The sequence below is a fragment of the Mirounga leonina genome, unplaced genomic scaffold (genome assembly GCF_011800145.1).
Source record: "Mirounga leonina isolate KUSES-001 unplaced genomic scaffold, KU_Mleo_1.0 Mir_153, whole genome shotgun sequence".
Classification (NCBI taxonomy): domain Eukaryota; kingdom Metazoa; phylum Chordata; class Mammalia; order Carnivora; family Phocidae; genus Mirounga; species Mirounga leonina.
The window spans coordinates 4,658,775-4,682,589 of record NW_023270387.1 but is presented as its reverse complement, the minus strand read 5'-3'; the positions used below and the strand labels follow the sequence as shown (position 1 = coordinate 4,682,589).

Below are 23,815 nucleotides of genomic sequence, written 5' to 3'. Positions count from 1 at the left end.
ATATTTCATTAGCATTTAACTAGACCCAACAGCATTATAACTCATGCCTGAATGAAGCTTATTTAACAAAGGTATTTTCTTCATAAGGCATATCATAGCTTGGCAGTGCTTTGGAACACTTGACAGAATTTCATCACTATGGATGGGGGCCATTTTTAACAGCAAAATTACTGACAAGTGCAAAAATGCACACAAAAAAGACACTAAATAGACCATAAAAAGGACACTTTTTCAGTTTGAAAACTGAAACAGGAGGACACAGCCTCTCTTTGTTTGACCTCAGCTGGGAATGTGCCTCTTGGCACCTTCAAATCAATTTTTTTGCTGTTCTGCACATGTCTGCAAATGACAATGAGGACACTGTGTGTATTGTTTTGGGGGTTATAAATAAATTTTAGTGAGTAGGTGCATTTGCAAATTTAGAATCCATGAATAATGAGAATGAGCTCTCTATCATTTTTTTCTTGGCAAATCTCATCCGGAGATCAAAAGACCCTTTTACAAACATGTAAAATGAAGTTCAAAAATAAAATTAGGGATAAATTCTAAGAAAGATAAAATATTAGAATTATATTACTTTATAGTGATACTTTTCATAATATTGAAGGAATTGGTCATTTTCTGGTAAAATATGAAACACTAAGATTGACTCAGAAGTGGTATAGTTGAATAACCATGGTATAAATTGAAAGTGTTTCCAAAGGATTATATCTCTGAAGTTTTTAAAGCAAGATGACTGTTGCTTTCCATATCAAAAAGTTTCATTCAATTTAATAACCATTTCTGATTTTAAAAATAAACTCTTCTAAATTGGGCATATATATTTCTATGGTAAGATAATATCTAACTTAAAACAAAACCAATAGTATGTTTAGTAATGAAATATTACAGGCATTTCTATGTAAGTGAGAAACTAAGAATGTTAATTGTTTCAATATATGCTAAAATGTTTTTGAATTTCTAGTTGATTTAGGATGACCTGAAACAGACTGTACATATACACATATGAAAAGAGAAGCCAGAATTATTATAATTTCCAGTCAATATTTATATATCTTATTTGGAAATCCACCAAAAGAAACCAAGAAATTATTGAACTGAAAAGGTTTATTAAGGTAGTGATATATAAAATAAATATTAAGGAATCCTTTAATTTTTTTATACCAGAAAAAATTTGACAATATGTGAAAATGATGCAACAAAAATGGAATAATATAAGAAAATATGTGTGGTGTAAATGAAGAAGAATGTAAAATTGTATTGAGTGACACAAAAAAAATCCAAAGGAATCTAAGGGTTTAATGCAATAGGATTTTTTTTAGCTGTCTAAATTTTCTAAAGTTCATTTTGAAGAATAAACAAATAAGAATATCTAAAATAATAACTAAAAAGTATTGATAGGGTACATCGGAATGAAAATAGACTGATTACTAGCTAAGATTCTGTTTTTTATATTAAATAGAGGAGTAGAACTTAGGATAAAATGAGCCTCATAAATCAGTGGAGAAAGGAGAAATTATTCAAGAAATGGTGCTGGGCAATCAGTACGGTTTTCACCTCATACTTTCATAATTTGAGATTTAGGAAGAGCTAATTTAAAAAATTAAAAAATGATAGAAGGCCAGAATACAGAAAGAATACTTATAATTTAATCATTTGGCAATAAGAAGACGACATGATTTTTTTTCAAAAATGGCAAAATATTTGAATGGAAAATGAGCCAAGGAAGAGATGCTCAACAGCATTAATTATCTGGGAAATGCAAATTTAAATGACAGGGAGATAGCTCTACCTACAGGTTAACAAGTGCTTGGTGGAAAGAGCAGAAGGCTGGTCTGAGAACAGCATGTGAAAGTTGATGGGGCTTTACAGGCCACATTCGTGAGTATGTTCAAGAAGGGAGTAGTAAGATCAGTACATGCTCAGTCAGATCCCACAAACCAGCATTTGGTAAACTGTGGGCTAAAGGAAAAATCTGTCTTACAAACTAATTTTGAATGCAGATGAAGCGTTTTTATTTATTACATTTAAAGGATTGCAAAAAAAAAAATTACATGTACATAAAGAATAGCATGTCACAGACCACATGTGGCCCAGAAAGCCTAAAATATTTACTACCTAGTCTTCTATAAAAAAAAAAGCGTACATATTCCTACTATAAACACTGGAGACTAACGAAAGCACTCTTTACCCTAAGATCCCTTGCTGAGAGAAACCTGCAGAAAGTAGAATCCAAATTGAGCAGAACTATTGGAACAAAAGCAAAAGGCAGTTTAGATAAGATTGAAACAGGAGAAGAGAGCCAGCAGATCTTTGAAAATACAACTGCATATGCATTTTCCTACACTTTTGGGACAACACAAAGGAGAGATCTGGAACCAAGAATCTAGGAAATTTATTCTGGCTCACTCTCTCATATTAAGAGTGTAGAAAATTTATCACCCTAAAATGTGAGACCAGAAGAATAGTGTCTTCATTACTATTTAAATCCATAAAGTTATTACCAGGCAAAAGTGAGGAACAGAGTAAAATTCCTAGAGACAATGCTCATAAAAATAAAGGGAGATTCTTCACCTAATGTTTCAAAGTAAGCTTAAAGGAATTAAGAAATCAATGGAAACTGGGGCACCTGGGTGGCATGGATGGTTAAGCATCAGGCTCTTGATTTCAGCTCAGGTCTTGATCTCAGGGTCATGAGTTCAAGCTCCACGTTGGGTTCCATGCAACATGGAGCCTACTTAAAAAAAATTGAAACTATGAAAGAATTGAATACAAACTACAAAAGGATACAAGAATACAAAAGAAAACAACAAAAACTGAAAACTAAAAATTCAAAAATGAAGACTAAAAGGAACCAAAGGTAAATATGTACAATGCATAATGCCTAAAGAGCAATATAAAGTGAAAAGAAAAGGAAAATTTTTAAGTAAATTAGGAATGAAGAAAGATTAAATGTGTTTGAGAGAAAGCAACAGATAGAGAAGACAGGGAAAGATGATCCAGAGCTAGGATCAAAACCCTGAAAAATCAGTCAAAGGAATGAAGCAGGAAAAAAACAAACGTGTATGTGTGAATGTGATTGTAATAATCCAGGAAAACTTTTCTGAAATAAAGGATTTTTTTTTTAAAGATTTTATTTTTTTTGACAGAGAGACATAGCGAGAGCAGGAACACAAGCAGGGGGAGCGGGAGAGGGAGAAGCAGGCTTCCCGCCGAGCAGGGAGCCCGATGCGGGGCTCGATCCCAGGACCCTGGGATCATGACCTGAGCCGAAGGCAGACGCTTAACGACCGAGCCACCCAGGCGCCCTGAAATAAAGGATTTTTAAAAATTAGCAAAAGAAAAGATAAAGCAAAATGCTAAAAATTTAGAAATAGCACAAAATTAGAAATAACAGCAAAAGACAATTAATAGGTGAAATTATAAAATCAGCAAGAGTATCTTATGAAAATAATCTGAAAACAGAGAAATTGATAATCTTCTAAAAATATGCAGCCTTACAAAATTAACTCTACTAGAGATAGAAAGTGAAATAGGCTATTTACCCTATAAGCAAATGATCTAGTGTTAAGTTTCCACAGACACAAAAATTTCAGGCCAGATGTTTTCATAGGGAAATTAACAAATTTTCTTGTTTTTCATGACCTTGAAAGTTTTGAGGAGTACTGGTCAGGTATTTATTGGTCAGGTCTCTATTGGAATTGTCTGATGTTTTTCTCATGATCAGAATGGAATTACAGATTTTGGGGAAGAAGATCATAGAGATAAAGTGCCATTTTTGTCACTTCACATCAAGGATACATACCATCATTTTAACTTACTGCTGCTGATGTTGACCTTGACCATCACTTGCCTGAAGTAATGGCTATACACAGCCTACACTTAAGGAGTGGGGATTTATGCTCCATTTTCCTAAAAGCAAAGTATCTTCATAAATCTTTTGGAATTCTTCTGCATGAGGGATTTGTCTCTTTCCCCTAATTTATTAATTTATCTACTCTTTATATCAATATAGATGCATAGATATTTATTTTATATTTCGTGTTATAATCTAATATGACATTTTGTTGCTCACATTGTTCCAGATTTGGCCATTGGGAGCTCTTTCAGTTGTGTCCCTTTGAGACACTTACTATCATAAATGGTGTTTTGTTAATTTCATTACATTTGGCTCTGTAAGTTGCTTCAGTCTCATCTTGTATATTTTCTGTTCTAGTTTAGTCCTAGAATCAACCATTTTCCAAGGAACCCTGTTATTTTTGACTTTAGCCTTTTAGAACCCACTCAATTCCAAAGTTACTTAGGTCAGCATCATTCCCCCATTCCGTGAGGTTGATTTATCTATTGATTACACAGTTAGATGCTCTTGTCACAGTCTGCATTCTTTCTAGGATCCTCTGACCTCCTAAATTATTTTTAAAAAATTTTTCATGCCTTAAGTTTCAAGCTCTTTATGCTCTAAAGTTCTGTGGGTTTGACAAATGCATGTCACATATCTACATTTACTGATAATTGGTAGGTAAGCAAGGGGAGACTACTATGTAGACAATTATCTTACTTCTGAACAGACAGTTTTAATTTTTTCTTCCTAATCTATATGTAGGAAAAACCTAGAATAAAAAATATTTTGCCGGAACTGGCAGGAACCATCTTTGCTCTACTCATCGGGTAAAATTTTCTTTGGCTTTATCGTATGCAGTTGGTTTCCCTTTTCTGTGTCCCAAAAGCTTTAAAAAGGAGATTTCTATTTTGTTTTGTATTTCAGTATAAAGGAGCTTTTGTTATAAAAGAAGGCAGCTTGGAACAATAAAACTTTCTTTTTAGATCCAATATTTTAAAAGGGAAAAAAATCCCTTAAATCTCATCCTCTTGGTTCAGTGCCATATGGTTGAGTAATAGACATAATGCAATCCTGTGACAAAACTTGGGATTTCCAGGTGAAAAATTGGCTAGTGTCATTGACCATTGATATACCACAGGAAAAGGGCACAGTCACCACCAGTAGGGTGTTTGTCTTTTATCAAGGCAAGGATCAGTGAGTACGTGGTTCTGAGTTTGTAAAGGGTGCTCTTTATTTCAGATGTTCTGCCCATGCAGAAGAGCAAAGAAGAAAACTTCCTACCCAGGCAGAGCTTGGATTTGTCAGGTGTGATTTATGGCTACTTATTTTAGTTGCTATTTGAGTAATCAGTTTTTTCCCTTGACAGTCTATACTACTATTTAGTTTTGCCAAGTTTTTAATAATGAAAAGAACTGGATTTGAAAATTGAAATGCCTCCAAGAGTGTATGTGATTGTGCCTGGAAAGATATAAAGGAGAGGAAGGGAGTTCTCTAGAGGAGGAAGTTGTCTGTTTTGACTTTTTATTTCCTAGCACTTGAAACATAGTAAGTGCTGAAAAAATGCCTTCGGGTTAGTGAAAAAGTACATCACCTGGTGTCATCATTACAGAATGGTAGTAGGAATGGAGATGCAGCAATACATACCCATTGCAACTATTTGATAAGTCAGAAATGGGATCAATGAAGGTCTGACAACTTTTCTACCCCTGTAATAGCTCTTCTGTCTGCAAACTCAGGGTTCTTTGGTTGTAAGTGGCAGAAACACATTCGTTGTAGGCAAAATGGTGGATTGGTTACTGCTATGGACTGAATGTGTGCCCCACCCCCAAATTTATATGTTGAAGCTCCAGTCTCATAAACCTCAATGGGACTGTATATGGAGATAGAGCATTTGTAAAAGTAGTTGAGTCATAGGGTAGGGCTCTGATCTGATAGGATGAGTGTCCTTTTAAGAAGAGGGAGAAAGACCAGAGCTCACCCTCTCTCTTTGCATGCACAGAGGAAAGACCACATGAAGATACAGCAAGCAGGCAGCTCTCTGCTGCACGCTAGGAAGGAAGAGCAATCTTACGAGAAACCAGATTGGCCAGCACCTTGATCTTAGACTTCCCAGCCTCTGGAACTGTGGAAAATAAATTTCTGTTGTTTTCAAGGCTCTCAGTCTATGACATTTTGTTATAGCAGGCCAAGCAGATGAATACAGTCACTCACGTGGTAGAAGAGTTAATGGCATAATTCACAGGCTTAAAGGAAGAGATGTAGGAAATCTAGCCTCAGGGAAAGCCACCAAGACTTGCTCAGTCACGCTCTCTTTTTTTGTGTGTGCTTGTGCCTGCTTAATTTTGTCCTATTTTTTTTAAAAAGATTTTATTTATTTGACAGAGAGAGACACAGCGAGAGAGGGAACACAAGCAGGGGGAGTGGGAGAGGGAGAAGCAGGCTTCCCACAGAGCAGAGAGCCCGATATGGGGCTCGATCCCAGGACCCTGAGATCATGACCTGAGCCGAAGGCAGACGCTTAACAACTGAGCCCCCCAGGCGCCCCAATTTTGTCCTCTTGAAAGACTCTCCATGTGGCAGAAAAAACCACTCACACTCAGATTTACCTTCTCCTATTCCAGCAATCCCAACAGCAAGTTCTGTTTCCCATGTCTAAAAATCAGGCCTGGAGAAGGACTCTGATTAGCCCTGCTTAGAACAGGGGCTCACACTTTAGGATAAATGTCTCCCACTGAGAGAATAATTAGTTATCATTGACAAGGTTGCATGCCCATCGCTGTCACTGTGTACAGAAGAGCCAGGCACAATCCCATCAAAACCATGTGTAAGGGGTTAGTGGTGGTTTTTTAAAGGAAAGGACGCATTAATATGAAAGGACATTGTCTACTCCACGGAGGCTGGGCAGCCATATCTGTGATTTGGGGAAATTGAAGCATCTCCAAATTAATGTTCAGGGACTCAGAATCAAGCCATATTTTGACTAGTACAGCTCTGATGGTGCTTCACATTTTCAGAAATTAGGCTTCTGTCTAGTTCCTGAAACCAAGTTGTTGTCAAGTACTTGGGGTCTGAGTGTTTTAACACTGTTTTATCCCCATTTCCATAGGCTATGCCATGATCACAGCTCTAGTATTCTTAATTCCTCTTGACTTGAAATTTGTCAGGAAGTAGAATTCCATGGTTGGATCTACTCCTTTGAGATCAATTTTCTGCCTTTTTGATTCCTGAACATTATTTGCTTCTGGATTCCATATTGCCATGCTATGTCTATAGTATGTTTATTATAAAAACCCATTTTCCTCATGTTAGACTCATGTGAGGTTGGCTGATATCCTGGAATAATTCTTGCTACAATATCTGACCAAGCTGGAAGAGGACTCTAGAAATTTGCAGTGTAGTTGAGGTTCTCCTGCTCCCCTTACAGACTACTTTTAGTAGGTGCACTGACTTCAGGTTCCTCTCCGTCCTTTTCTGCCTATTATAGCTTTACCTGAGATAGAAGAAATACCATTTATAACTTTTACAGCATGTATACCATAACTTTTGATATTCACATTTTATGTAGTTTCCTCTGATATTAATTCTGGGCTTTGGCCAATAGGACATGAGCAAACATGACACCAGCAGAGTCTTGAGAATCATTTACATACTGGGATATATACTCTTGGACTGTTCAGTCTTAGATTCGTGAGGCACTAAGTGAAGATGTCTGGCTGCACTATTGGAGAGACCATGTGGAGAGAGAGAGAGAAAGGGAGGGAGAGAGAGAGAGATGTTCGGACAATTGGAACAGTTCCAGTGGTTACATCCATCCTAGGTAAGGTACCATACAGGCAAAAGAAGTTATCTCGGATAATCCAGCCCCAACAGAAGAAATGCCAGCTAAAGCCTACCTAGACTGCAAAATTGTGAGAAACAGTGAATCATCATTGTTTTAAAGCCCCTAAATCTTGCAGTGGTTTATCATACATGATAGATAATGAAACACACTGCTTTTTGTCAAATTTGGAGATGCCAGTCGTTTGTCTTTGCCCTACCTTGGTTCCATTCCAGAAGTCAGGATGAGTAGTCATTTATGAACAGATGTTCCTGCCATATTTCTGATGGAGTAAGGAGGTAGCATGTCAATGTATCAAGAACCTTCACTCTGTGGAGCTGGGAAAATCCAAGTCTGTTTTCTGTCCAATGGAGTTGACGTGTGTATGAGGTTTTGTAAACTGGGAGATGTTGGCTCTTACAGATTCAGTTCTTTCATATAGTGGTTGAGAGAATTTAATGCAATGATGCACATAAAGCATCATGCCAAGACTTGATAATCCATCCGTAGTGGCTGTCATGTTTATCAATCTTACTTTTTCTCAGGTTTTACAGACTCTTGAATTTTCTCTGTGGCCCTCAGAATGCAGATACCTAACTAGGGGTTTGCAGTTGGAATGAGGCTCTATCTCCATCTAACTGACTGGGAATTTCAGTCTTCTGTGTCTAACTTTGCAGGCACAACATTTCTAGAAGGATTTGTCAAGGAAGCTGTTTGGTTTTTGTTTGTTTGTTTTCATCTAGTTTCTCTCCACACTTCTGAAACTACACTCCTACCATGTTCTCCTGGATGATCTCTTCCCTCAGGCTTCTAATGCCTGTTCTGTAATCAAAGTGAATGCTTGATTCCCGTGTCTGGACTTCATCTTTTATTAGCCAACAAATCATTACCATATGGATTTGGCTATTTTCCCAGCTTTGTTTGTTTAGTTATGGCCATGATACCCAGCCATGTTACAAGCTACTCATGGAAATTGTTATGTCATTCAATTGCCTCACTCTCATCTAAAGTACGATTTTTGACAGGTCCACCCATAGCTCTGAAATATGTTATGGAGAGATAATTGGCTAATGCCCATGTAATAGCTATCTCTTCTTTGGGGTTTAGGCATTGAAAATATTTGAAAGAAATGAGCTGGCTAATGCACAGTATGATTATTAAACTTTTCTCCAAAGGTTATACTAGTTGAATATGCAATCTCAAATAATATTTATTAAAAGTTAGAATTTCTAGTCCATGGAGTTTGGAGCATCAGAATTGTTAATTAAGCCTGGTTTTGCACTGGTATATTTTCAAGGATTATTAACCGACAATACAATTTTTTAAAAACCTAATTTTTCAAACACGCCACTAAACTGACTTTGTGCCTTTAAGTAGGTCACTTAGCTTCTCTAGGCTTCAATCTGATCACTTATGAAAGAAAATGTTACATATACCAATACATTTGGATAAAATCCTAAAAAAATAAAACCTAAAAAGAAATAGAAAGCCTCAATACTTTTATAACCATTATATTAGTCTGCTGAGGCTTCTATAAAAAAATACCATAGTCTGGGTTGCTTAAACAACAGAAATTTATTAAAGTTCTAGAGGTTGGGAAGTCCACAGTCAAAGTGCTAGACAATTTTATTCCTGGTGAGAATTCTTCCTGGCTAATAGACAGCTGCCTTCCCACTGTACTTTCACATGGCAGGAAAAAAAGTAGCTGTTTAACAGCTCTTATAAGTACACTAATCCTTTAGGATCAGAACTCCACCCTTATGACATGATTTAACCTTAATTACTATCTTACTCCAAATACAGGCATACTGGTTGTTAGGCCTTCAACATATACATTTGGAGGGAACATAATTAGTCCATAGCAATCATTAAATAAATTGCTAGAAGAATACAAGGAAAATATTAAGAAAACACAAGGAAAATATGGTTTCTGGGAAACTTAAAAGATCATTTTATTTTTAAAGATTTTATTTATTTGAGAGACAGAGCAACAAGCAGGTGGAGGAGCAGAAGGAGGGGGGTAAGCAGACTCCCCACTGAGCGTGGAGTCTTACCTGGGGCTCAATCCCAGGACCCTGAGATCATGACTCGAGCCAAAGTCAGGTGCTTAACCGACTGAGTCACCCAGGTGCCTAAAAGATCATTTTAAGCTTACACAAACTCTTTCAGAACCCAGGAAAAGAGTGAATATTTCCCAAATCATTTTATGGAGCTAAATAGAACCTTGATTGCAAAACCAAGTGAGGACAGCATGAGCAAGAAAATTATCTACAAATCTCCCTTGTGAATATAAATGTATAAATTGTAAAAAAGAATTATTAGCAAACCAAATCTAACACTATATAAAATAACATAAACAAGTTTTTAAAAAGATTTTATTTATTTATTTGTCAGAGAGAGAGAGAGAGCACAAGCAGGGGGATCCTGAGATCTTGACCTGAGCCAAAGGCAGACGCTTAACCGACTGATCCATCCAGGCATCCCTATAATAAACAAGTTTGGTCTAATACAGAAATCCGAGAGTGGTTTAATATCAGAAAACCTACAGATGTCCTTTCTCTCATTAACAGATGAAAGTAGGAAGATAATATATAACCACCTGAAAGAATGCAGACTTATTTTTTAAAAATCATCATCCTTCCATGAGAAACACTCAGTGAAATATGACTATGAAGAAACTTTCTTAAAGATATCTAACAAAAATTGAATGCAAATATCCTTCTTCATGGAACATTGTTTGAAGCATTTATTTAGAAACTAGGAATAAGATGTCACCTTTTCTGGAAGGCCTAGGTAGTGTGAGAGAATATATTGTACAAAATGCCTAAGAATTGGAACTAACAAATCTGTCAATGACAAAGGTGCTATGACTGAATACGTAGAAAATGCAAAAGAATCTACAGTGAGATTATTAAAAACAATACAGGTGTTTATCTCAAAGTGGAGTCTGAGAAAGGGGCTGGGATGCATGGCTTTTTTTGGGTGGCGACCTCAGGGAAGTAGCAGTGAAGTGGCTGGAAGAATGGGACAGGGAGTAAGAAAAGCCAATACATGGTGTGTTACTGAGTTAGCTATTGCTGTGGGCAACTGCAGTTTAATCCCACTGATGACTCTCTGAAGGTCTGTGTAGACAGTGACTTAGAATTATCCCTCCAAACATGGGATGTTGGTAGAAAGTCACCAAAGTATATGTCTGAGGTAGGATCCTGGTATTACATACATCAAATTTCCCACCACTGTTGGGCTAAAATTGGAAACAGGATGACAAAATGTGGTGCAGGGCCCCCAAGCATCTGCCGCAGTGACTGGATAAAAGACCACTATAAAAAATAAATTGGATTTCTATATACAAGAAATAAACAGAAAACAGAACTAAAAATACATGCTAGAGATGTATAGAGAAAGTTATAAAAATTATAAACTTCCTTGGAAGTCCATGTATGGCTAAATAGGTGGAAAGATTTACCATTTTCGTGGAAAATAAGTCAATATTGTAATGATGTAAATTCTCCCCAAAGTGATCCATAGAAGTGAAATCCTATCAATATATCATCCAGTTTAAAAAAAAATATTTCATATGGATTTGATTTTTTTTGTCTTCCCAAGAATAATGAATGTTAAGGAATTTATAACAAAGCAACATGATAAGGTGGAAAGAACCTGCACTTTGGAATAAAACTAAACATTATTTTTAGTGCTATTTCCAAAAAATACTTAACCTTGGAGAAATCATTAACTTTATGAAGGAAGGGGTAATGCCTAAGCTCAAAGAATTATGAGGACTAAACCAAAACAAAACAAAACGATTAAGTAAGAATGTAAAGAAAGTGCCTGGCATGTAGTAGGTGTTCAGGAAGTTTTCATTCTCTTCTTTTTTCCTTGAAGACAGGCTTCCATTTTATAGTTCTCAGTATTTCCATTCTGTGGTCAACAAACTCAAAAAAATAAGAATAGATTTTTACCAGCTATGAAACTTTTTGGAGAATAAAGAAATCAAGTGGGAAGCATTATAGCTTGAAATGTCAGTATTCCCTTGACAACTGGACCTCTTTTTCCTATTTTACTGTCACCTAAATCCCTGTTGTCACATTCTTTATGATGTTCTTTTAGACATTCTTTTTTTTAAATTTAAATTCAATTTAGTTAACATATAGTATATTATTAGTTTCAGGGGCAGAATTTAGTGATTCATCAGTTGTATATAACACCCAGTGCTCCTTACATCACATGCTCTCCTAATGTCCATCACCCAGTTACCCCATCCCCCTGCCCACCTCCGCTCCAGTAACCTCAGTTTGTTTCCTATAGTTAAGAGTCTCTTATGGCTTGCCTCCCTCTCTGTTTTTATTTTATTTTTCCTTCCCTCCCCCTATGTTCATCTGTTTTGTTTCTTAAATTCCACATATGAGTGAAATCATATGGTATTTGTCTTTCTCTGACTGATTTCACTTAGCATAATACCCTCTAGTTCCATCCACGTCATTGCAAATGGCAAGATTTCATTCTTTTTGATGGCTGAGTAATACATTCTTGATTTTAAAATAACCAATTCTATCAATCTTTATCTTATGCTTAGTGCGTTTTTGGGTCTTATTCAATAAAATATATTCATTATGATGGCTTTGTAATAAATCTTGATGTCTAGGAGAACAAGTCTCCTGTATTCTTCTCAAATACTCTTGGGCCTTGGGTATTTCATGTTAATTTTAGAATCAATTTGTGAAGTTTCTCAACAAACTGTGTTGAGATTTTGATTGATATTACAGTATTCTGTAGGTTAATTTAAGTTGAATTTGCATTTTTTAGAATATTGAGCTTTTCTATCTGTGAATATATACTATATCTAATTTATTCAGCCTTAATGTTTTTTAAAATGTTTTATTTTTTTTAAGTTGAGTGTTGAGTTTGTGGGTGTGCATTTTGGGGTTATGCTTCATAACTTAAATATATGCAATATGTATCAAATATAATCTTTTTAAAAATGAGGAAGGAAATATGCCTTAAGTGGAATGTAGCCATTAAAAGTGATGGTAAATTTATTGATATGGAAAGATCCACAGCATCTTAATAAGTGAGAAATGCCTTTTTCATAATAACATATGTTTTAGGTAAATGCCATTTATTAAATACATGTGAAATGATGAGTGTAAAGAGAGATATTTGAAATCTACTGAAAATGCAGAATTGAATACAAGAGTCAGATAGAGAAGCACTTTGAAAATGGTGAAGTAAGAACCTTTAACAATCCCTTCCTCCTTCCAGAAAAGCAACAAGAACACTGACAAAAATTGTCAAAATGAAAATGTTCAGAACTCTGGAAATTACAGAATTGCAAAGTTTAAGGAGCATCTGTTCAAGAAAGTCAGCTGGGTCATGGTAAGAACATTGAGCTTTGTGGTGTCTTAACTTGCTCTCACCTCTCTCTCTCTTTTTTAGATTTACAATAACTTTGACAACTGACACCCTGACAACTACAGTAGCTATAATAGCCAGCAAACTAGTGGCTACTGGAGGGGGTGATATGGGTTTGGAGCTCTCTAAAAGTCCCATTACCTAGAAATTTGACATTATTTGACCTGTCTGGTAGCTCACTAAAAATCTCCATTCCCAGGGCTTGTCTTTATATGACTTCAGGACTCACTCTATGTCGATAGTCCTATCCCTGGAGCATTTGTCAAAAATAATCAGCAATTGTTTAACACTGGCCAAGGTGGTATAACCAGTTAGGGCTAAAAAAGGCAGACTACAATACTTAAAAGAAAAAGTTGGGAATGAGATGTCCACGTGGAGCTTTGAAAAACTCCAGCATATCTTGGAGTCTAGAAGGCCGCATGCATGTGCATGGATGTGTGCATGCCTAGGCAAGGCCTGAAAAGGCCCTTAACTCTCTGACATTGAGGTTGTGCAAGTAGGACATGAAGGCTAAGGGAGAGTTGTAAACTGCCTGCCAGAGCACTGAAGGCGTGTCCCAATACATGCACAGAACCTCTCAGCAAAGACCAAGACACTTATTGGTTCATGGCATTTAAGGAAATCTCTGTCCATTCTTTAGCTGATCATTAAGTTACTCAAGCAGAGACTTCAGTGGCCACATACAATAAAGGATATAAACTTTACAGTATTAATTCAGAAAAGTCACTAAACAAACAACAACACAACAAACCTTGGGCAGGGAGAATCAGATTTTTGTGAAATTAAATAAGCATATCATTTAAAATACCTAGTTTTTAATGAAAATTAAGAGACATGCATAGAAATAAGAAAGTATGGTCCATACACAGAAAAAAAATGCCATCACTAGACACTACCCCTAGGAAAACCAGACATTCTTACTACACAAAGATTTTATTTTATTTAAATTCAAGTTAGTTAACATATAATGTATTATTAGTTTCAGGGGTAGAATTTAGTGATTCATCAGTTGCATATAACACCCAGTGCTCCTTACATCAAGTGCTCTCCTTAACACCCACCACCCAATGACCCCATTCTCCCACCCACCTCCCCTCCAGCAACCCTCTGTTTGTTCCCTATTGTAAGGAGTCTCTTATGGTTTGTCTGTCTCTCTGTTATTGTCTTCTTTTATTTTTCCTTTCTTTCCCTTGTGTTCATCAGTTTTATTTCTTAAATTCCACATATGAATGAAATCATATGGCATTTGTCTCTCTGACTGGTTTATTTCACGTAGCATAATACTCTCTAGTTCCATCCATGTCATTGCAAATGGCAAGATTTCATTCTTTTTGATGGCTGAGTAATATTCCACACTCACAAAGATTTTAAATAAGCTATTTAAAAAATGTTCAAAGAGCCAAAGGAAACCGTGTCTAAAAAACTAAAGGAACAAATGAGAACAATGTCTTGCCAAATAGTGAATATCAATAAAGAGAGAAATTATCAAAAGGAACCAAATAGTAATTCTGCAGTTGAAAAGTACAATAAATAAAATGTTAAATTCACTAGAGGGGCTCCATAGCATGTTGAACAGGAAAAGGAATAAAGCAGAGAACTTGAAGGTAGTTTGATGGAGATTATGCAATCTAAGGAACAGAAAGTACAAAAGAATGAAGAAAAATAAGCAGAACTTCAGAGGTCTGTGTGACATCACTATATGCATAATGGAAACCCCCAAAAGAAAGGAGAGAGAAAATGCAGAAGAAAGAATATTTGAAGAAATAGTGATTAAAAACTGTCAAGCTTTGAAATCCCCAAACAGAGAGTCTTAAAAGCAATAAGAGAAAGGTGACTCATCATATACCGGGGATTATCAGTAATTATCAGCTGACTTTTCTCATCAGAAACCGTGGACATCAGGGGTGCCTGGGTGGCTCAGTCAGTTAAGCATCTGCCTTGGGCTCAGGTCATGATCCCGGAGTCCTGGGATTGAGCCCTGTGTCAGGTTCCCTGCTCAGTGGGGAGTCTGCTTCTCCCTCTGCCTCTGCCCCTTCCCCCCACTCATGCTCACTTTCTCTTCTCTCTCTTTCTCAAAAAAAAAAAAAAAAATCCTAAAAAAAAAGTAGAAACCATGGACACCAGAAAGCAGTGAAGTAACATATTTAAAGTGCTGAAAGAAAAAGACTATTAACCAAGATTTCAATGTCCGGCAAAACTATGATTCAAAAATGAAGGATAAATTAAGACATTTCCAGATAAACAAAAGCTGAAAGAATTTGTTGTTAGCAGATCTCCCTTACAAGGAACACTAAAGAGTGTACATCTTGAAACAAAAGGATAATAGATGGTACTATGAATCAACAAGAAGATAAAATACTACTAAAAGATAACTGTGTAGATAAGTATAAAAGACAATATAAGTATATTTGTAGTTGTAATTCTTTTTTTTCTCCTATCTGAAAAAGAACTGCATAAAGCAATAATTATAATATTGTGTCAATGGGCTTATAATGCATAAAGATGCAATTTGTATGACAATAAGAGCACAAAGGAGGTGGGATCAAAGCTGTGTTGCAGCAAAGCTTTAGTATACTATGGATTATGTGCTTATCTAACTAGAAGATTGTAAGTTAAGATGTTAATTTACTAATTACATCACTCAAAAAAATCATAAAAGAAACAAGAGAATTGAAATGGTATACTAGGAAAATCTTTGTGAAACAATAGAAACTGGAGGAGTTTGATGGAGGAAAAGACAAACAAAGACACATACTTACAGGAAACAAATAGTGAAATGACAGAAATATATCTTGCCTTTTCAGTAAGTATATTAAATGTAAGTGGACTAAACACTCTAATCAAAAGTCACTGGTTGGTGGAAATGAATAAAAATTATAATCCAACTGCCTTCCTGTATAAGAGGCACACTTTGAATAGTAAGATCAAATAGGTTGAAAATAAGAGAATAAGAAAAGATACCATGCAAACAATACCCAAAAGATAGCTGAAGGGGCCCTACTAATATAAGCAAAATAGATTTTAACAACAGAAAAGTGTGACTGAGAAAACAAGGCTATCTTATTGCCCTTTATAAGTGGGTCCATCCATCTCAAAATTACTGGAGCACAGGAAAATCAGTGCTTAGAGGGAAATTTATGGCTGTGATTGTAAATTTATAGCTGAAAACTAAGAAGTCATCAAGGTTGCAGGGTACAGTATCAGCTTAGAAAAATCAACCATATTTCTAAACACTAGCAATGAATAATTCAAAATGAAATTAAGAAAAGCAATTATGATATTAAGAAAATGAAGAAAACTCTATTTACAATGGAATAAAAAAGAATAAAATAGGAATAAATTTAACAAAAGAAGTATAAAATAAAAAATGTATTTTTTTTATAACTATGAGATGATGGATATTAATGTGGTGATCATTTCACAATGTATGTAAGTCAAATGATTGTGCTGAACACCTTAACCTTATACAGTGCTGTATGTCAATTATATCTCAATAAAACTAGAAAAAAAGTATATACACTGAAAACTAAAAGTACTGTTATAAGGAGTAGTGGTGAGAATGTGGAGATATTGCAATCCTCATACATTGCTGATGGAAAGTTGTAGCTGCATTGAAAAATAGTCTGCAGTTCCTCAAAAAGTTAAACATAGAATTACCATATGACCCAGCAATTCTACTTCTAAGTATACATCCAAGAACATTGAAACATATCCATACAAAAACTTGTACACAAATATTCATACCTGGGATATTCATAAGACTAAAAACATGGAAAGAACTCCTATAAATATAGAAATAAAATGTATTATATTCATATAATACAATATTATTCAGCTGTAAAAAAAAATATGAAGTACTGATTCAAGCTACAATGTGGATAAGCCTTGAAACCATTATGCTAAGTGAAATAAAAGCCAGTCACAAAAAGCATATTATATTGTATGTCATTGTTTAGTTCCCATTTATATGAAATGTCCAGAATATGCAGATTCTTTTTTTTTTTTTTTGAGATGAAAACTTGATTTTTTTTTTTTGAAGTGTTCCATGATTCATTGTTTGTGCACAACACCCAGTGCTCCATGCAGAATGTGCCCTCCTCAATACCCACCCAGAATATGCAGATTCTTAGAGACAGAAGGTGCATTAGCTGTTGCCATGGGCTGGAAAGAGAGGAGAATAAGGAATGACTAATAGGTACAGGGTTTCTTTTGGGGTTGGTAAAAATTTTCTTGAATTAGATTGTGGTGATGGTTGCACAACTCTATGAATATACGGAAAACCACTGACTTGTACATATTAAGAAGGTGAATTTTATGTTATGTAATTTGTGTCTTAATCAAGTTGTGATCTAAAAAAGATGCATCCCGAGGTCCTCTTCAGGTCTGATACTTTCTTTTAAGGCACATAACCCAAACATAACAGCTATAGCAAACCTAAATAACCTCAGAATCGTCCAGGAAAGGAAGCTTCAATTTTTCCGTAGTGCCATACCCACCGAGAATTCTTGGAAGATATTTTGCATGTACAAAAACTGTTTGAAAGTCCCTTGCTGCCAAACTGGACCAAGGCAATGACTGCCGTTGGTGGGCCTGACTGACTCATTGCATGGTCCCAGAATTGAAAAATCACCTGTTGCCTAATTTTAAAAAATGTACAGATTCTGTGTCCCTCGTTATGCTCAAGTTCATCTCTGCTCAGCTGAACAGTTTCCTATGGTTGCATCTGGCGACTCTGGACTCTAGGTCACGTGGTCTCTTAAGAGGGGAGAGTTCTTGTAGGAAAGCATAATAAATTTAAGTGATACAATATAAAAATGTACAGTCTTGTATTGTGACTAACATAACATAATAAAGTAAAAAAAATGTACAGTCTTTTAAAACAACTTATTATATTAAAATTTGTTAAAAATAGTATGTGTACTTTTAGAAGTATTCAACAAGTACAGAAGAGTCTTCCTTTATCACTAAACCCACATTTCACTCCCAAGAGGTAACTCCAGTGAGGGAGTTACTTTATTATTCTGCCAGACATTTGCCTGGTTGCCCTCAGATCCCATCTCTCGTCTGTTCTGTGTGGCGGGGAACTCACTGCCCACCCTCTGGTTTATCCTCAGGTTTCTGGGAAGGTTTGGCTGATGGACTATACCCGCAGGACACTGAGTGGTGCCCCTTTGGCTTCAGGTGGCATTTCTAAGGCAAGTGCACCTCCTCTCTGGTCCTGTCTTCCTCTCGGGGGCCCATCGTGGTTGCAGCTTCTCTGGGATGGCTCCAGCACCCGGGATTTGGTAACACTCTCCTCTATGTTTTCCTCCAACCAACGGTGATAGAGACTTCCTGTTTTTTTGCTAAATTCTGCAGCATCTCACCCTGCACCATTTAGCATCTCAGCTTTCGTCATCGTCTGTTCCACAAGTGTGTTCAGTTCTTCTGTTGGAAATACCCACGGTAGTCTGTTCTCTGTCTGGACACTGACTGATACACAACATTCTTCCAGAAATTCTCTATGATTCTATAGTCATATGCATAAATAGCTTTTTTATGTAAATGAGGTCATAATAGTTATGCGTTGCCTTTCTATTTTACCATCCAGCCTGGAGATCTTTCCCATTAGCCTGTGTAGATTGACAGCTGTCAGTTTTTTTCAAATAGCTGCAAGTCATTCCATTGTAGGGACATACTGTAGTGTATTTAACCAGGGTTCTACTGGTGGAACTTGAAGTCCCCTCCAGTTTTATGTTATTAATAACACTGCTACCTATATACATATATACACATCATCGTATATATGGGGACGTTTGGAAAGCTGAGAGAAATTGCCACATTGGTTTCCGAAGAGACGATCCGAATTTCTACTCCAAGTCAATGTATAAGTGTACTTGTTTCCTCATATTCTTACTCATTTTGTGTATTATTAAACCTTCAATTCTTTCCAATCTGATAGAGACAGAAAAGGCCAGATCTCATTTTTTAAGGGCAGTTTTCAAGTAATGGATGTAATTAAGGGGACCTGTGTTCTTCTGTAGAGAAGCCTTGGGCATGACCTGGAAGTCAGAGGTCAAACAAAGCAGGAGCCTGCCGTTGGCCTCATAACAGTGGAAAGCCCGGACCAGGGCCTGTGCAGAGTATGGAGATACTCTTACTTCAGTGTGGGCCTGGAGCAAGCCGATTCTGAGGACACATGCTGTCTTGTGGAGGTGTGGTGTGTGGTGTGTGTGTGTGCAGGTGTGCTGGCAGGCTTCTCTTGTATGGGATTTAATGTTTACTCCCTGGAACATAAGGGTCAAAGCCCACCATAAGCCCTCTTGCTGGAGAATTTCTGTGGAGTCAGCCTTAAGTAGCTTAGACTTCCAAAAGAATTAACTGCTGAAGATGAGCTCCTAGAACAGTCCCCAAGTGAGACTGTGGTTTTTAGGCACCCAGTCAATAGGGTTTTTCTTCATGGGATTGCGAGTCCCACACTGAAGCCTTGATGAAAAGATGATTCTCTCGGGCGCCTGGGTGGCTCAGTTGGTTAAGCGACTGCCTTCGGCTCAGGTCATGATCCTGGAGTCCCTGGATCGAGTCCCGCATCGGGCTCCCTGCTCAGCAGGGAGTCTGCTTTGCCCTCTGACCGTATCCCCTCTCATGTGCTCTCTCTCATTCTCTCTCTCTCAAATAAATAAATAAAATCTTAAAAAAAAAAAGATTATTCTCTCAAAGGAGAGCAGCCTCCAGGAAGGAAGAGCAAGCCTTGGACTACAGCTGTAGCCCCGGGAGTTCCAGACTGTGCCTGGTAATGAAGTGGGCGGTGGCGGGTGGATGTAGGGGTAGAGGAGCTTGGGATGCAGGGAAGAAGCTTCCAGAAGGACAACCCAGAAGTGGTTGTTGGGGAAAGAATCTACTTGAGGGAGGCTGATCTGTGCAGCCCCACCATCCATGTGGCCTTCTTCGTTGGTTGGTGGCACCCCTGTGTATAGGTTGGCCAGGGGAGGAAGGGAACAACCAGGAAAAGGTGGGAGGGGGATTTTCTGAAGCTTACAGTTACCCACTTCATGGATTTACCCTTGCGCCTGCCCCAGGACCCTTCAAAAGCTACAGATTTAGTGTTTCTCCATTTTAAGGTTTTGTTTTTGTTTTTAAATGTCTTAGCTCATTCTTTGCCATCTGTGTGATCTTCCAGTTAGCTTAAATTGGGCAGGGTGAGAGGACTGGGGAAAGAGATTGGAAAATAGAAGAGATTTGAGGGGTGGGGAAAGAGGAAGGGGGAGAGGAGGAGATCTAATGCCATAAGTAGGTCTCTTACCTAAGGCTAACCCCCATCTAATTGTTGGAATCTGGTTTCCCTGCCAGTCTAAGACATGTATGTGAGGTCCCCTTTATTCCTCAGCTACTGTTCATCCTCAGCGGCCTCTGATTTTGAAGAGAACTCTTTTGTCCCTAGGTGTTAGAAGTGGGATTGCTTCTTTGTTGTCTACATAGATAAAGCTCTTTCTGAGTATCTAAAATCTATTCAGTCAGAACAGCACCCTCTCCCCTCTTCAGGAATCAAGTAATCACGAACACGGCCCCACTTTCTGAGAGGTGCCCACCCATCCTGGACTATGCAGTGGCCTCAGAGCCTTGGACCCTGGAGGTAAACAGCCGCCTCATCGTCTTGACTCCACAAGGATCATCTTCTAGGGGGGAAGAATTCATGGTCTGCTGAACGGAACAGGATGAAGCTGGAAAGGAAATGAATGGTATTTTCCTGCTTCTAGGAGCCTATTACAAAAATAGAAGCTGAAAGTTAAAAAAAAAAAAAATGAAGAATTCTCAGCTGTAATGTGATGCATAGAACTGAAATTTCCCTTAAGAATTTTGGTTTCAGGAAAACCATTCTTGCAACTTTTCACAACATCCTGAGTGTGGGGTATTGAAATCCTTAATAAATATCATCTTTAATTCAGGACAGCTGAGTCAACAAATGTGACTGTCACTCTTGGTCTCCTCCTCCTTGCCATCTTGCAAGTAAGAGGAAGTTTCAGCTAGGCCCCCTGAAATCCTTTCTGGCTAACCCTCAACTGCCTTGGCCTTTAGGCTAGATATTGCTTAACTTGATAGTACACCATTTCGAATATTTTGCATACTCGCCTACAAGTTATTTAAAAATAAAAACAATCAAAGCAACCAACCTATGACCCCTACTCTTGCTTTGAGAAAACACAACTGCTATAGGAAGCCCATGAACTTGCATCGATACCATCTTCATGGTTGCATTATACAGAGCATTTCCCTGCAGGAGCTGGGACAAGTCAGACACGAGGAAGCTTGACTGTCAGGGATTCAGAGCTGGTAGGTTGGCTGAGAAGCGGGGCCACGTTCCTCCCGCCAGGGGACTGTGCAGCCGGGGTTAATACACATCAGACGAGATGTGACACTTTCAGAAGCACTGGAGAGGCAATTAACTCAGGCCAGATCTCTGCTGCGTGAGCCCCCTTTCCCCAGTCGGCATGTCTGTGGTGAGAGCTGAATTTATAAAACACCACAGTGAGGCTGGCAGGCTGGCAGCCTGTGGGAACTGGAAGGAGAGGAGGTGAGATGGTCTCTGCTATTGGGACCTGGTGGAAGTGGGCTTGGCCTCATCCTTCTCTTGCATTAAGGTGACGTGTAAGGACAGGGATATGCTTAGGACTTGGGTTACTCAGTGTTGCCTGTATGCCGAGAGGGTCCGGTGGCTGGTTCTGAGCAAAACGTAGAATGCAAAGATGCTAAAAGGCTAGATATCCCCAGATACCATGTTTTAACAGTGAGCTTGCAAAGATATTCTTTATGGGTTTGCTGCCCAGCCTGGAAAGTGGCACATAGTGGAGATTTCACACAAGGAAAGACAGGATGCTATATTTATGCAGAGAGATAATTGACCAGGCCCCGTTTTGTCATTCTTGTAGCATCCACTGCTCTTGGTAGGATGGTCCTTTATCACTTGCCTTGAGCATTGCAGAAACTGTTAACCTTGGTCCTGTCTCAGGTTTTTCCCTGTCCGTATTCCTGGATGCAAGCACTACACACCATGCTCTGTGCTGGGGAGAAGTGTAGAGGCGGTCTCTTCCCTTAAGGCTCTACGGTGTGTGGGGAAATCACCAGGAAAGAGACCAATTAACTGCAATTCTAGAAGAGTTGCCAAAGACAAGGATTAAAGTTCTGAGACTGTCAAGCATTTTTTTCTTCAGTAAGTCCCTTAAGGTTATTAACTATTAATTTTAAATTCATAAAGTAGTTTATTTATTTGTAAATAGCCAATTAGAGTCTTTTGGTAGGAGAAGTAGGGTTTATGGTCACCCATCGGCAGTGATAAATAAAAACAGTCATCTCCAATATATAAGTTGGGAGCAAGGCATTCAAGTCTGTGCATCAAAAAAAATCATAAATATATAATAAGCATATGTCACTCATCATAAGCAAATAACATTTCCAGAACTTAATTTCTCTTAAACCTCTCTACTTATATTAATATAACTCAAGGCAACTCTTCCCTATACTCATGGTTCCCTTAAATTTAATACGTATCTACTAGATATGTATTTCCATGCAAATGTCCATGGCAGGCACCAGCAGCAAATTGAAGAGGGAGGGAGAACAGGCTGGGAGGACCTGTGGCTACACAGCTCGAGCCAGGAAGCCAGAACATCAGTTTTGGAATAGGCTGATTCTCACTCTAGCCTTTCTATTAAGATCTGATGAATCCTTTAAATACATTTTTCATCAGACACCCAGATAACCAGAAGACATATGGTGCCACCGTTCCACTGGCATTTATGAACAGAAGCAGCTGCTAAGCAGACTGACATTTTTAAAAAAGGAACAAGTGAGCCTAAGGGGATCAAAATTGTTATCAATCAGTCCTGAATTCTTCAGCCTTCATGCAGGTCTTGAACTAGCCAGAAGGCATTGAAAGAGTACACAGAACTGGCTTTGCTTTGAAGATTCTGGCTGGGAGGGTTTCACCTGTGACAGGAACAGATGGGATCCTCTTTGGGCCCATGGGGCCTCCATTATGACAATATATATGAATAGATCCTGTTTCTAGAGGCACAGAGCTGTCCAAGAGGCTCCTGGGAAGACGGACGGATGCTAGTTGGCTGTGTGGGTCACGGGAGGGGGTGGTGGACGGTGGTAGGGATTGATCAGACTGCCCTTGTGTTGCTCTCTTAGTTCTCAGAAGCAGTTCACTTCTCATTTTGTAAATTAAAACCATGGCGACTAAACTGGGAACAAGCCCAATCAACCAAATGGGATGATTCACACTCTCAGTAAGAGTTAATTTTTTTCTCAACCAACTAATTTCAAATTATTAGGCTCCATTTCTGTACCTTGTTTTTCCTCCCATGTCAGGCAAATTCCCAAAGGCTTCTGGAACCATCTCTGTTTCATTTGAAACCCATATTATGATAAACATATTGTTTATGGAATGTTGAGCAGGTACCAAGTGTTGTGCTAAGTGTTTTGCATTCACCATCCAATCTGAGTCTTGTCAAGGGAAGTAAGGCTCAGAGAAGATAAACAAGCTCCCTGAAAGTTTACCAAGCCAACAGGTGCAGAATCAGGATTTTAATTCCAGTTTCTCTTACTCCAAAGACATTCTCTGACTCTTGCCATACAGTACTTGAGAAGTCATAATTGCTGAGGTCTTTCCATGACCCCAATGCGATTGTAGACAAAGATCACCAAAGGCTGTGAATTCAAATGCTGAAAAGGAAAAGGATGAATTTTATGAAGGATTATGTAAC

At 37.9% G+C, this 23,815-nt stretch overlaps 1 long non-coding RNA gene across 1 annotated transcript; it reads left to right on the top strand.

Moving 5' to 3' along the window:
• The first annotated feature begins 4,001 nt into the window (after positions 1-4,001).
• LOC118013177 lies at positions 4,002-19,581 on the top strand. Its single transcript, XR_004679948.1, has 3 exons — positions 4,002-5,146; positions 12,921-13,034; positions 18,185-19,581. It is a non-coding gene; the product is annotated as an uncharacterized LOC118013177 (long non-coding RNA).
• Positions 19,582-23,815: the final 4,234 nt, after the last annotated feature.